Source organism: Protopterus annectens, chromosome 6.part1 (genome assembly GCF_019279795.1).
Source record: "Protopterus annectens isolate FY-2018-M chromosome 6.part1, PAN1.0, whole genome shotgun sequence".
Lineage (NCBI taxonomy): Eukaryota > Metazoa > Chordata > Ceratodontiformes > Protopteridae > Protopterus > Protopterus annectens.
In genome coordinates, this window is record NC_056738.1 from 478,713,813 (window position 1) to 478,728,343 (window position 14,531).

Below are 14,531 nucleotides of genomic sequence, written 5' to 3' on the forward strand. Positions count from 1 at the left end.
CAAACATGCATTCTTTGATACACCTTCCTGACATTGTTAAATTATATTCCTTTTATAATACAGCACACTTGTTAGACTTAAGTTAGAGCGCATTTTAAATGTATTGTTTGAACATTTTTCCAGTAGGCAATGAAACAAAATGCATGCACCAATAACAACAAAATTGCCCTATTCAGGACATTTCCATAACAGTCTACTTCTACACACAATATATATATATATATATATATATATATATATATATATATATATATTATATATATAAATACAAATACAGAATCACAGTAGTGTAAGCCATAGGCATGTTGCACAGCTTCTTGCACTTATTTTCACTTGAAGGGGGAAGCCAAACACCAGGGACACATTTTAAACATTGCTTGTATAATTTTGGAAAGTTGCTTACATAAAGCACTGTGCTACCACTGTACATGTCAATGCCAAATATTGAACCCAGAACCCAGAACCCAATACACTATAGTCAGAACAACATACCACTAAGCTAAATCAGCAGTTTCCTGAAAGGCAGGAAGACAAACTTAAATGGCTATCATTTAGTGAATTCAGTTCTCACTTATCACCATAACTCTCAACCTCCTAGCACAAAAATACAGAACAAAGCCAATAATGGGGGAATACAGCCCCAAAATAGGGACACATTTCAAATACTGATCTTATAAACTTAGAAAATTGCTAGCATAAAAGGTTTTGTTTTACTGCTCCTGAAAACCAGAGATTTAATAACGAACAGAACAAAACAAAAATGTGAGGCATAAATTCACAAGTGATGGTGGTTAGGGACATTAGGCTCTTTTTACCTGCACCCAAGGTGCAGGGTTTGAGCTTGTGTACCTCTAGCCACCAGATGTATCCTGATGGGGGCATTCACACACACACAATTTGTCACTGTCTTAATTCCAGAAGCACTGTGGTCTGAGGCTTAGTGCATTGACTTTGCAACAAATTAGCCGTGTAATTATAAAATGCTTGTTTCCCACAAAGTTTAGTGTCTTCTCTTTGTCTTTCTTTCTGATAAGAAAACTGCTGCATATTTATTGGTTGTTGCTCACACAGCCCTGAATAAAGTATCATACTTTGGTTTAATCTCAAAATGCTGCCTGCCTCACAATGAAGATTTAGGATTCCTTCTGGCTATCACTCCATGAAGTGCAGCTTGCACAGAAACTCTCCTCTGGCATGGATGTCAATATATTTTACAGTCCTAAGTGAAACTACTTTCACTTGTAGTTTATCTTGAGGAAAACAAAACTACATATAAGTCACATGGTCAGAGACACACACACACACACACACACACACACACACACACACACACACACACACACACACACACACACACACACACACACACACACACACACACACACACACACACACACACACACACACACACACACACACACACACACACACTTCTCTCTCCCTAAATGCACTTCAGAACAGATAACATGTCCATTCTCTCTCTAAATGCAGCAGTGGACTGTAACTTACACACCACTCTGCCTGAATGGCAGTTCAAAGGAATCTGAAATCCGTGGCTCTGCAGTCCGTAAAGAAATCCACCTGCTAAGTGACATCCTGTATTGCGGCTCTGCAGCTGAAAGAAAATCTGCCTGCTAAGTGATATCCTGTAAGTAAATTCTGTATTGCGGCTCTGTAGTTGAAAGAAAATCCGCCTGCTTAATGACATCCTGTATTCAAACAGGTGCGCATTTGGGATGTTGCAAAGCTGATGCAATTGCGCACCCGGGACGGTTGAGACGTTGCAAGTGCAAAAGTGAGGGGGCACCCCTCCCCCATCACTCTATGGTTCTAGCACCTATGCCAATGCACTGTACGAACACGTACACAAATGCATCGATCTTGCTATACCCAATAGATCCAAGACGCTCTCCTCCAAAAAAAGGAAGCCAACCTGGTGGTCCCCATCCATAAACAAATTCCACAACAGAAGGAGGAAACTGATGTGGAATAAGGTGAAGTCCCAAGACTGGAAAAACGCCCTTATCAGCCTCAACAAAAAGTTGAGATCCCTCATCAAATCCTCTAAAGCTAGCTATGAAAACAGAATTGCAGCAGATAGTAAAGACAGCCACATGGCCTTCTATAGTTATGTAAAGAATCTCCACGGCAATACCTAAATTTTCTCTGAGCTACTGCACAATGGTACCTCCTATACCAAGCCAACAGATATTGCCAATATACTGGCCGACAGATTCAGTGCCAACTTTACCCCCCCAAAGGACCAATTGCAATAACAGTAGATTGCCAGTTACCCAGTATTATTGCTGCACAGGATAAAACAGCACTGTCCAAGGCCAAGAATACAGCTTCTATGAGACCTGACAATATCCCTGGCTGTGTTCTACATGAACTTCAGAGTGAACTGGCACCTCACTTGTGTGGCATGTTCAATCACACCCTCACCTCAGGCTTTGTCCCTAACTAATGGTGCACTGCTACAGTCATCCCTCTCCATAAAGGAGGAGTGACTACAGACCCTGGGAACTATTGCCCCATTAGCCTGATGAGTCTGATATGCAAAGCTATGGAATGCATCATCATGGACCTAATAAACAAGGATATAGGGAATCTCCAAACTCTGGATCCTACACAGTTTGATTTTGTGAAGGGTAGATCATGCCTGCTCAACTTGGTCAACTTCTTTGAGTCAGTCACCAGAGCTGTGGATGAAGGTAAGGTGGTTCATACAGCCTACCTTGATCTGGCCAAGGTCTTTTATACCATTCCCCACTCAGGAGTCATAGAAAAACTCACTAAGCTAGGCATCAACCCCTATATCTCTAGGTGGGTTGCAAACTTGCTCACAGATAGAACTCACAGTCTGAAAGTTGCTGACTCCAAGTCAGACTGCCAACTAGTCATGAGTGGAGTCCCACAGGGTTCAGTCCTGGGTCCTCTCCTGTTTGCTATCTACTTCTCTAAAGTCCAGGCCAACATGAAGGGACTCTAGCTAACAAAGTTTGCAGATGATTGCAAGTTAGGAGCTATTATAAACTCCCCAAGTGATGCTGACATCCTACAGAATGGCCTCACTTAGAACGACTGGTGTCAGAACCATGGCCTTAAGCTCAATGCTAAAAAAATGTGTCATCACCCCCCTTGGGAAAAACCTGGTTCTCATGAATTACCACATAGATGGCAGTCCATTGAGCACAGTATGCATTATAAGAGATCTGGGAACACAGGTTGACAGCAACCTCTCTTTTGATCACTACATTGCCACTGTGGTCTGAAAGTCTTTCTATGTGGCATATTTCATTACTAAGGGTTTTGCATCCAGGAAGAAAGCGATCATTGTCTCCCTCTACTCTTCCCTCATTAGGCCAGTCATCAAGTACAATGCCTCATTTGGCATGCACCTCAATAGACACCTGCAACAACTGGAAAGCCTGCAAAAGTACCTCACAAAGAGGATCCTAGGCCTTAAACACTTGTCCTATATGGACAGACTCAAAAAATTCCAACTGTTCTCTGTTTCATATCACCTACTAAGAGGTGATCTCTGCTTAACTTACAAAGCCATGTCTGACCCAACTCTGTTAGAAATGCTCCATCTAAAGAAATCCCAATCCCTCTGTACCACACGCTCCAGAGACCTCAACCTCATTACTACAATCAACAGAATGTACTGGAGGGACAGGTTCATAACCCAGAGACTGCACATGCTATGGAATAAACTTCACATACATGTCAAGCAGAGCACCTCGCTGACCCTCCTCAAGATAAATCTTGATGAGTGGATGGGAAATAGAAAATTTACCCAGGGAATAACTCCAGTGGCTCTGCTCGACAAAGGCACTAGGAACTAAGGTTGGGTGACATGATTCCAGGGTAATCCTATGGCCATACTTTTAAAGGGCCCAGGGCCATTAGCCTACTACACACCTATGAACCTAAGTGCTGCTGAAAAATCCTTTTTACAAAAAGGTCTGTTGTTTATACTATCTCTATTAACTGATATAACTGACCTCATTATAGATATTAAATTATTTGTAAGAAACACTATGTTGAAGATGATGTTTAAAGACAATGTGGATTGTGTTACTAATTGTAGAAAACCTAGTGTGTATGTACACCCACTATTAGAAGCGTTTGAGAAATCCTGCAAAAATGAATTTATGTCACTATTAAACAGTGGAAAACATAAGAAGTCATTTTATAATTTAACATTTGAAGAACGCAAAGCTCTCATTACATTACAGAATAATGAATAGATTATTATCAGGCCAGTTGACAAGTTGACAAGGGGGGTGCAATAGTTAGCTTGGACTGTAATTTTTATGAGAAGAAAATGTCTGAGATGTTAAATGATACTACCACTTATAGTCTTTTAATGAATAGACATCTAGACAGTATTATTAAAAGTGAGCATGCTGAGTTATATGACTTTTTAATGAATCGAATGATTGATAATAATACTTATAAATACTTTCTGATAGAGAATCCATTAGTCCCCTATATTAGGGGTTTGCCCAAGATACATAAAGACCCCTTAGACCTCCTCCTTTAAGACCAATATTCTCTAGTCAGTGATGGCTCACAGAATCTATATCAATATATATAGAGAAACAACTGAGGCCTGTTGTTGATGCTACTGAGACAGTTTTAAGGGATACAGAGCATTTTCAGTCATCCTTGTCAGATTTTGTTTTTTAAGATATTGATATATCCACTGCTATATTAGTTACATTAGATGTAACTTCTTTATTTACTGCGATACTTGATGATCTTGGTGTTGATTATGTTAGACAGTTTTTGACAAACATAAGTGGATTCTTATAAACAAAGAGATAAACAAGAGGTTTAAGGTATCACACTTAGAAGTCTAACTTTAACTTTGCTAGATTTTTCTTTTTGTGTTTCTTAACCAGTTGGTTATCTGTGTGAACTTTTTACTCTTTGTTTTAGTTTATTATTTTGGATATTTTGTAGACACCTTAATGTTTATGGATATCAGCTGGGTATGACAACCCTGTGTTTCCAAAGGTCAAACATTCCACTTATGCTGTGCTGATGATGTCATAAGAAGGCAGAAACATGCATGTCCGCAGCTAGAGGAGTTTGGCTTTAATGGCCTGAAATTGTCCATAAATAGACTTAAAAATGAAAGTAAAAGGAAAACGTCATAGACATTCAAATTTGCCATTTAGCTGAAACACCTGATATCCTTAAAGGGTGATTTGCATATATCCCATGAGGCCTCCGAAGCAAGAGGTTTAAGGTATCACACATTTAGAAGTCTAGCTTTGCTAGATTTTTCTTTTTGTGTTTTTTAACCAGTTGGATATCTGTGTGGCCTTTTTACTCTTTGTTTTAGTTTGTTAGTTGGAATATTTTGTAGACACCCTAATGTTTATGGATATCAGCTGAGTATAACAACCCCGTGTTTCCAAAGCTCCAACATTCCTCTTATGCTGTGCTAAAGATATCATAAGAAAGCAGAAAAATGCATGTCCACAGCTAGAGGGATGTGGTTTTAATGGCCTGAAATTGTTCATAATTGCATTTAAAAATGAAAGTGAAAGGAAAGAGGCATAGACACTCAGATTTGCCATTTAGCTGAAACACCTGGTATTCTTAAAGAATGATTTGCATATATTCCATGAGGCCTCTGAAGCAAGAGGTATAGGGTATCACACAGTTAGAAGTCTAGCTTTGCTAGATTTTTCTTTTTGTGTTTTTTAACCAGATGGTGTTAGAACTGGTTTTTAGAAGTCATAGGTTGGGGAATACTAAAAATACCACATAGAGATCTGAAGCCAAATGGATTATTACATTTCAAACTGATAAATTATTTAGTTTGAATGATAGAATATCTGTCAAGCCTTTTTTAATAGACAGGCTGCTTAAGAGAAAATTTTTATGGATGCCCCTAAGACAGCAACATTTTATAAAAGTTTAATATTTGATTTATTATTTTTGATATAAATAAATCTATCCAGTTTTTATTTAGGATGCATTTTCCTTTATTTTTATTCAGGTGTGTTTGTGTTTTTAGGATATTGTTCGATGTTATAATGAACTTAATTAGTTTAATGATACTATTAGCTAGGATAGGATGATGTCAGAATACATCATATTCATATATAAAGAGAATGTTTTTTAATTGTTATCATTGAAGTCTGAGAAGCGTCTTATCTGGGATGTGAAAGCACTTACTGTTATTTGGATTAAACTTATATTGACAGCTGTGTAGGTGCTTCTATTGGACTGTTTTTGATGTTTTATTAGTGTTCCAAAGAAGCACTTCATCCACTGAGACTTTTTTGTTATTTGTAAAAAATTCTAAACATTGATCCACCATGCTGTCATGAGTAGTGAGGCTAGAATATCAATAAATATGATATTATGGATGGACTACAGATGGATGGCAATAATGAAGAGGACTCCCAGCAGCTAACCTTTGGCTTTTCATATTAACTAATTTAAACAATATGTTATTGCTGAGAAAAAAGGTTCATTACAGCACGCCCACAATACAAAAAAGAATACATTTCTGAAAGTGTCTGTTGAAAATGTTATTGGGATATTGTCCAAAACTTCTAAAAGTAAGCAATAGTTCTAAGTGCTCATGTTTGAGTGATTTGGTAAAAGAACCTAGATGAATAGGGCTTTCAATATGATGTCATCTCCTGTCAACACAGTGGGGACTTGTCTGGTATAGCACTTCTGGATTTTGAGGCCAGCAGTTTTATTTCACTTTTGTGTGGATTCTTGGGAACTTCATTTAGGGGGGTTAGTAATCAGTAGCTCAATTGAACAGACTGAACTTGGATCTATTGTGTAATGGACGTTGTAAAGTATGTAATTACATTCTGCTAGACAACTTTTTAACTCCCTTCCAAGGTCTCCTCTTTACAATCTCCTCCTAACAATGACTGTAGTCAGTTTTGCTTTAGCTTTACTATGTTGAGCATGTCTCTGGAACATGGATTGTCATCAAGTGATGTAATTATTGTGTGCTGACTTAGCACACTAGGTGTTAGAGGCTAACATTGATTTTGTAGCCCACCAATAGTTCTTTTTGAATACTCATTAATCATAGGATGAATATGTTAAATCTGCACCCATAATTAATGTGTTTGTTGTCTGACTGATGTTTTGTTGTTCAGTTTTTCCTGGCAGCATTTTATGTTTGGTTCACAGTTTCAAATAGCTAGTTGGAGAAATGTAAAATACTGTGCAAAGCTGAGTATTAATCTTTATAAAAAATCATTGCCTTAAACCCAGCTCAGAGTATAAGGCAAATACATTGCTTTCTGTATGTCTGTTATTTTCACTACTACCAAAAGAAGAAACTGAATTATAATCTAAAATAGCAGCACCTTTATGCATTGTATTGATGTTGTGCAAGATGAAAACAACTTGCTATAACTGCCAGAATGGTCTAATATTAATTTGCAATAAGGATTTAATATACTTTCATATGGCAGTGCCTTGAGGCACTCCTTGGGTGTGTATGGCTCTGTGCATCTTCTCCTAACAATGCTTTTAACCAGCTTAGCTTTAATCTTAGTATGCTCTGCATTTGTCTTTGGAACATGGCTTGGCATCTGTGGTGTACTTGGTGGGTGCTGACGAACATGTTTGTCTGCCACTATGTAAGATTTCAACACGTGCCAACAGAGATTAATAATAAAAGGCAACATTGTAACATTTTATTTGTTTATGTATGTATGCATGTATATACATATTTATTTCAGGTGCTAACTGGTTAAGTAAACTTGTCTCAAGACACTTTTTATCACATCTAGGTTGCCAGATAAAAAACAAATGTATAATGTATACTACTTATAAACATTACACATTCTAATAAGCCATTCAAAACCATTTTGTTATTTTATACCGATATTTTGTTGCATAAAACATATTTTATGTAGAATGAATGAATGAATAAAAAAAATAAATAAGTAAATATGTACATAAATCATACAATAATTCTGTCAAATTTAAAATAATGCAAAATGATTTCAATGTAAAATGTAATCAGGTAATTAATAACTTGCGGTAGAATAGTTATGTACATTAGATGGCATCTGAGTAAGTAGATACAGCAATATTTTCTTTTTCAGAAGCTTTATAAGCAAAAAGAACCCTTCTTTCATGTGTTCTTACTACTTACTGGCTTTAACCAGGATGATTATAGCCCATACCCTTGCTGAAAACTGTAAGATAATCAGTTAGGCTTTTCCTAAAAGTGGCATAGTCCGTGATTTGTTTCATTTCTTGCATCAATTTACTCCAGTTCAGCTCGAAGAAACAATTCTGTTATCAACAACAAATGTAATTTTTTTGGTAGATATAACCACTGTGTTCCATTGTTTTGAGCTCACACCTCACAACTTCCCAGGCCATGTGGTCATCTCTGTTCCATGCATCCCACCTAAGGCCTTAGTGTATATGTGTGTGTGTGTGTGTGTGTGTGTGTGTGTGTGTGTGTGTGTGTGTGTGTGTGTCTGTGTGCAGATGTATGAGAGACGGACAGACAGGCAAGCAAACAGAGAAAGATAAGGGGAAGTATGACATGGGTCACATAGTCATTTACACACACACACACACACACACACACACACACACACACACACACACACACACACACACACACACACACACAAACACACGCACACACGCACACACACACACACACACACACACACACACACACACACACACACACACACACACACACACACACACACACACACATTCACACTCACACACACACATTCACACTCACACACACACATACACACACACACACACGTGCATGTGTAAGGTAAGTGAGAAGTGTTTAAGGTGGGTGTGAGTGAGGAACCTGTTTGAAAGAAAAGGCAAGTCTTCACTATCGATTTGCAGAGAGATAATGAAACCTTACAAGTGAGCTCTTAATTTAGAACTCCTTACAGGCAAAAAAATGCAAAAAATTGAACCTCAGGTACATCCTAATCTGAATGTGAATATCACAGTTAAATGGTTGAGTAAAAAAAAAAAGATTTTTAAACTAGTATAGGCTTTATTTTTACTTTGCAACTTTCATAAAGCAAACAAAGATTTAATAAGAATATATTCAAAAACGAGACAAAAAGAAATGTACTGTTTTTAAAATTACATTACTATTTATTATTACTATTATTATTATTATTGTTGTTGTCATTGTTGTTAAAACTGATTGAAATAGTTAGGTAGAAGTCTTGCTTTCCAGCAGTGACGTGAGAATACTGCATCCTTAAGTGACTTTCTCAGATGCACAGCGTAGGCAATTGAAGACTGAAGGAATCAATCCCAGGAAAGTGCTGTAGCAGCTTATATTCTTAACCACCTGAGCCTATTTCCAGGCCAATGAATGGATAAGGATAAATAAAATTAGCTGACAGCTGGTATGTTAGAATACTCAGTGTATATTTAAAACATGAAGAGGGGGTAGATGATGAGAACAGCAGTATATAATTCCAGTATATCGGGGGGGGGGGGAGTAGAACCAGATAAGTAATGAGAGTAACAGAATATATTTCCAGTATTGTAGTGAGGGGGGGGAGTGGAGTAAAACAAGAATGACAATTAATTGTCATTATCATTGTGTGTCATACTAGAAATGTTTCTTTATTTATTTACCAGGATAGTCCAACTTGGGTGGCAATTGGCACAGTGGATAGTGTTGTTGCCTTACACCAAGAGGTTCCCCACTTTGATTCTCATCTGTAGTGCTTTCTGTGTGGAGTCTGCATGTCCTCCCTGTGTTCATGTGGGCTACCTTTGGGTGCTCTGGTTTCCTCCCACATTCCAAAGATATGCAGAAGGTGGACTAGCCACTCTAAATTGGCCATAGGCGTTAGTGTGCATGTGCGAGTGTGGTGTAGAAGAACTACCGTGGCAGGGCTAGGCACTTGGTTGTGTAAATTTTGGGTCTAGATGATTGTTGAAGTGGCACCCCAATCCCATGTGCAAAAATGAGTAAAGTGAGTTGTGAATGAATGGATAGTCTGACAGGGCAGAATACTACCCCTTTTCACCAGAGGCCTAGGGATAAAAGCTCCAGAAAAATTAAACCATTATATAAAGGAAATATTAAACAGAGGTATGCAAGTAATCAACAAAAACTTGCAAAGCCATGTCCAACTCAGAATTGATGGACATGCTCCATGTAAAGAAATCCAAGTCACTGCAAGCCACTCCCTCTAGTGAGCTAAACCTCACCACAACAACAAATAGAACATGCTGGAGGGACAGATTCCTGTCAGAGAGACTCCCCATGCTTTGGAACAAAATTCCTAACTACATTAGGCAGAGCCCCTCACTAACATTCTTCAAGAGAAACCTTGACGAGTGGATGGGTAACAGAAAATACACCCCTGGGATCACTTCATTGGCTCTTCTTGACAGAGGCTCAGTAAATTAAATCAATGGGGCGGTGAAAACTGACACACTCTGGCTAGGCTTATAAATGCCCTCAGGCAGATAGCCTAGTACCTACCTATGAACCTATAAATACATAAAATGTAAAAGCTCTGGAAAAAATTACATAAAGAATATCATAAATTATGATATACAAGTAACACTTAAACAGAATAACATTAATTAATAGCAGCATCATGGAAAGAGGTATGAAACATATTTGGAAAAAAAACTTGGTAGAAGGAGAAAAAAATGAGGAAATGGAGGATTAGTATTAAGAGGTGAGAGAAAATGTTTTAGGATAAAAGGAAGAAGAGGTATAGGTAGAGGACAAGGAGGAGACAATGGACAGATAATGCAGGGTATAGTGCTTGAAAAGAGTAGGCAGTGCATTTATCATCCAGGAGTTCTGCATGTAAACAGGCCAGCATCTTTTAGGTAGTCTCTAGTCTGTGTATTAAAAGACTTGCCCCTGGATTCATGAAGCTCGGCGTAAGGATGGTGTTAGCCTTGCACCAACCGTGCAGAGTAGAGGTGGCACAGCAGCACTACATGCATATTAATGAAGGTGCACTGCCACAACGGCCACGTGCATAGGAAATGTGCGCGAGTGCAGGGGGCATGTCTAAGCACTGCACGGAGGTGTGAACATGTCAGCTGCATACGCGCAACCTAAAATGCTGACTAGTACAGCCTGCTTCTAATAATAATCACTCCTGTCAGTGTCCGTGGACACTGAAATGTATGCAAAGCATACAAGACAGTTTTGTGAACACCAAAATAAAAAGTAAACACAAAGGCACGTAGCTGAATATTGAGTCCCCTTCCCTCGAACAAATGACATTTAAAACCCCATGCACATATTCCATTGTAGTGTTGATAGTTATACCAAGTGGAAGCGAAACGCAGCATGTTAGCATGCCACCGCCATTTGCTAAGCCTAGCCCAATAGGGTTACCACCTGTCCCACATTGTGAGGGACAGTCCCCCTCTGGGCAGTTGTGTCCATACCAAAACCAATATAAATGTCAAATGTCCTGCAATTTTAGGACATAATTATGTCTCATATTTTATGTAATAGTCCCATACAATACTTATGTCCATATGTAAAATACCTAAATGTTACAAGAAACAGAATAAGCAACTAAACGAAACAGAATAAGCAACTAAACTGCTACAACAATAAGCTTACATTTAGGTATAAAACTAAAGTACTATCCTTTGTACTGACCATGGGTCAGTTGGTCTGTAAAATCTGATGTGTGTCCTGAAAATGTCCCATTTTGGTCATATGAAAAGGTGGCAACACTACCAATGGTCAGAGCATTCGCTCAATATCTGCCCATTTGCGGTCCAAGTCGTCCTTGTCAGGACGGCCCAAAGATGAATGGGTATTACCCGGGTCTACCTACCATGTCATGAAAGATAAGTATTTGCGTGTACCTATGTGCATGAAGTACAGCATGTAGAAGATCAAAAATGCTAGGGTAGTCCTCACAACCATATTGGTACCAGAGTTATGTAGTGTACACAATGTGTTCTGCTGACAGTGCCATGGGCCATCAACCAGAGAAGGGATGGATGGTGTGTGTGAAATATGGGGGTGGGGGGTGATGGGTAATGTAATAATTCACCAAGGGGTGACTGGGTTGGCTGCACAATAGGTGAACTGGAGGTATACGAGGGAGCAGTGGTTGAATCAGAAAGAAAACCAAAGAACAAACATTCACATCTGCAATACAACCTGACAGGCCATACTGTAGAACACAATCCCACAAATATATGAACATTAAAATGTGCGATACACATGTTCAGAAACGTTACCGGCACATACCCACATAATGATGTGGCCTGAACTGAGCCATCCAACCCCAACATACCTGGATACATAATGGAATACCCATCATCCCCTCCACAGCACAACCCCCCCCCCTTCCTGAACGTCCACCAAAACCACCCATACTCGGGCTGCTAGCTTGGTGCAGCCATATCTGCACATAGTGACCCCTACTCATATCTAGTAGGCAGTCTCACTCTAGGAAGTCTCAGGATTGCAAACTATGTATCCCTTGCATGTATAACCCTACCTCATTTTCGTAAAGCCAAACGAATCGAGGTCATTGGTCCCCACAATTTTTGAATATCCCTCATGGGATAAGTATCTGTTCTAAACATTAGAGTTGGTGTCACGACACAATGTCCAGTCCTGTAGACATCTGGACACAAGTTGTATGACCAGTAGTTGTCCACAAGACTGCTCAGCCTCCAGCCAGTCCTGCAGAACCTACAACCCGGGATTAAACACCTGACCGTGATGCACGTCTCCCCACGTGCATTATTGGAAATATATACCTTACACATTTGCATAGTGGCAGTCAGATATAGGGTGATTAAGGCACTTTAAAGCAGACATAAGTAGGGTTACCACCTGTCCCACTTGGCGAGGGACAGTCTCTTTTTGGGCAGTTGTGTCCTGACCAAAAATAATACAATGGCAAATGTCCTGAGATTTTAGAAATAATTATGTCCCATATTTCATGTAACAGTTGCATAAAATAGGTATTTCTGTATGTAAAATACTTAAATGTTACAAGAAACAGAATGAGCAACTAGACTGCTACAAGAATAAGCTTTCATTTAGGCAAATAAGTAAAGTTCTAACCTTTGTACTGACCGTGGGTATGTGTCAGCCTGTAAAATCTGATGTGTGTCCCAAAAATGCCCCACTTTGGCCATTTGAAAAGGTGGCAACTCTAGACGTAATGCATGCCTCTCAACTGTCCCTGATTTTCAGGGACGTCCCTGATTTTGACTCAAATTTTAACTCTGTCCCTCTTAATCCCGCCTAAAACTAGTGACTTTTGGAGGAAAGGTGGTGAATTACACTTAATGAATAATGACAATAATTAAGTGTTATAAACTTATTTTTCTTCAGAAAATGTGTATTAATTCATATGCTCTGATTCTGTCAATGTTTCAAGTTAATAGCACTAATATATTAAAAGTGTCCCTGATTGTCCCTGATTTTGTTGAAATTTGTCCCCAATTGGTTGAGAGATCTGGTAAGCGGGTATGCAAGCATGTATGCGAGACAGTAAGTGGCGGTGATTCAACTGTATGGAAAATCTAAATAAGCATGTAGGTGTATATGCATGTGTATGTACAGACCAATATATATATATATGAAGAATGAACATGGTCATAATATAGCAGTCATAACAAATGTGAAGGGAAACAGCAGCAGAACCCCCCCATAATATTTAGTGCTGTTATATCAGGTTGACTAGAGGTGAGCACACCTCTGCATCCCCAACCACAGGTAGAACGCTAAAAGTGGAACTAACGATGTCCCCATACTAAGTCTGACTTTCATCTAGGTACAGAGCAGTATCGGTCCCCAGTCGGACAAGCCTAAAACCAGATGACCACATGAACATCCTGACAATCAAATACACGCATGTGCCAGGACTATATGCTTTGGAGGTCTGAATATACTTTGGGTGAGTCAACATGCAGCAAGGGTCGAGAGCAGAAGGGAATGGCGCATGTGTAGTAGTGCGGTTTTCCCAACAGGAAAATGGATGCCTGCTGTGTTAGTGAAGTGTTGAGGCGTGTGTTTGGGTAACTATGAAACATGGGTATACATATAAATGAAGCAGAACACCAATAGTGTAGTGGTTAGAACATCCGACTATCGAGCAGACATTGCCGGTTCGACTGCAGCACACACCATTTATGACGTGTAATCCGTATACGAGCATATCTTGCTAATTTTATGCTGTATAATGATATAATACCAATTAAATGTAAACTGGGGTGACGTATCACAGTAAGAATGTAGAAGGACTTTACGTGACGTGAATCAGCGGCTAAACAGAAAACCACAGCTAAAAAGTGTTGTGCTCACCCTTTGTCCAATGGCCCTTGTTTCTCCCAGCAACACAGTATACCGTGTCAGCCAGACCCGATGCCAGGAACCTACACATCACAATCAATGTGATTTACCACTAAGCCATAGCATAAAGCACAATCATTCAACAGTATGATCAAAGTAATTAAATCATATAGATGTGTATGCATACGTACGCACACACACT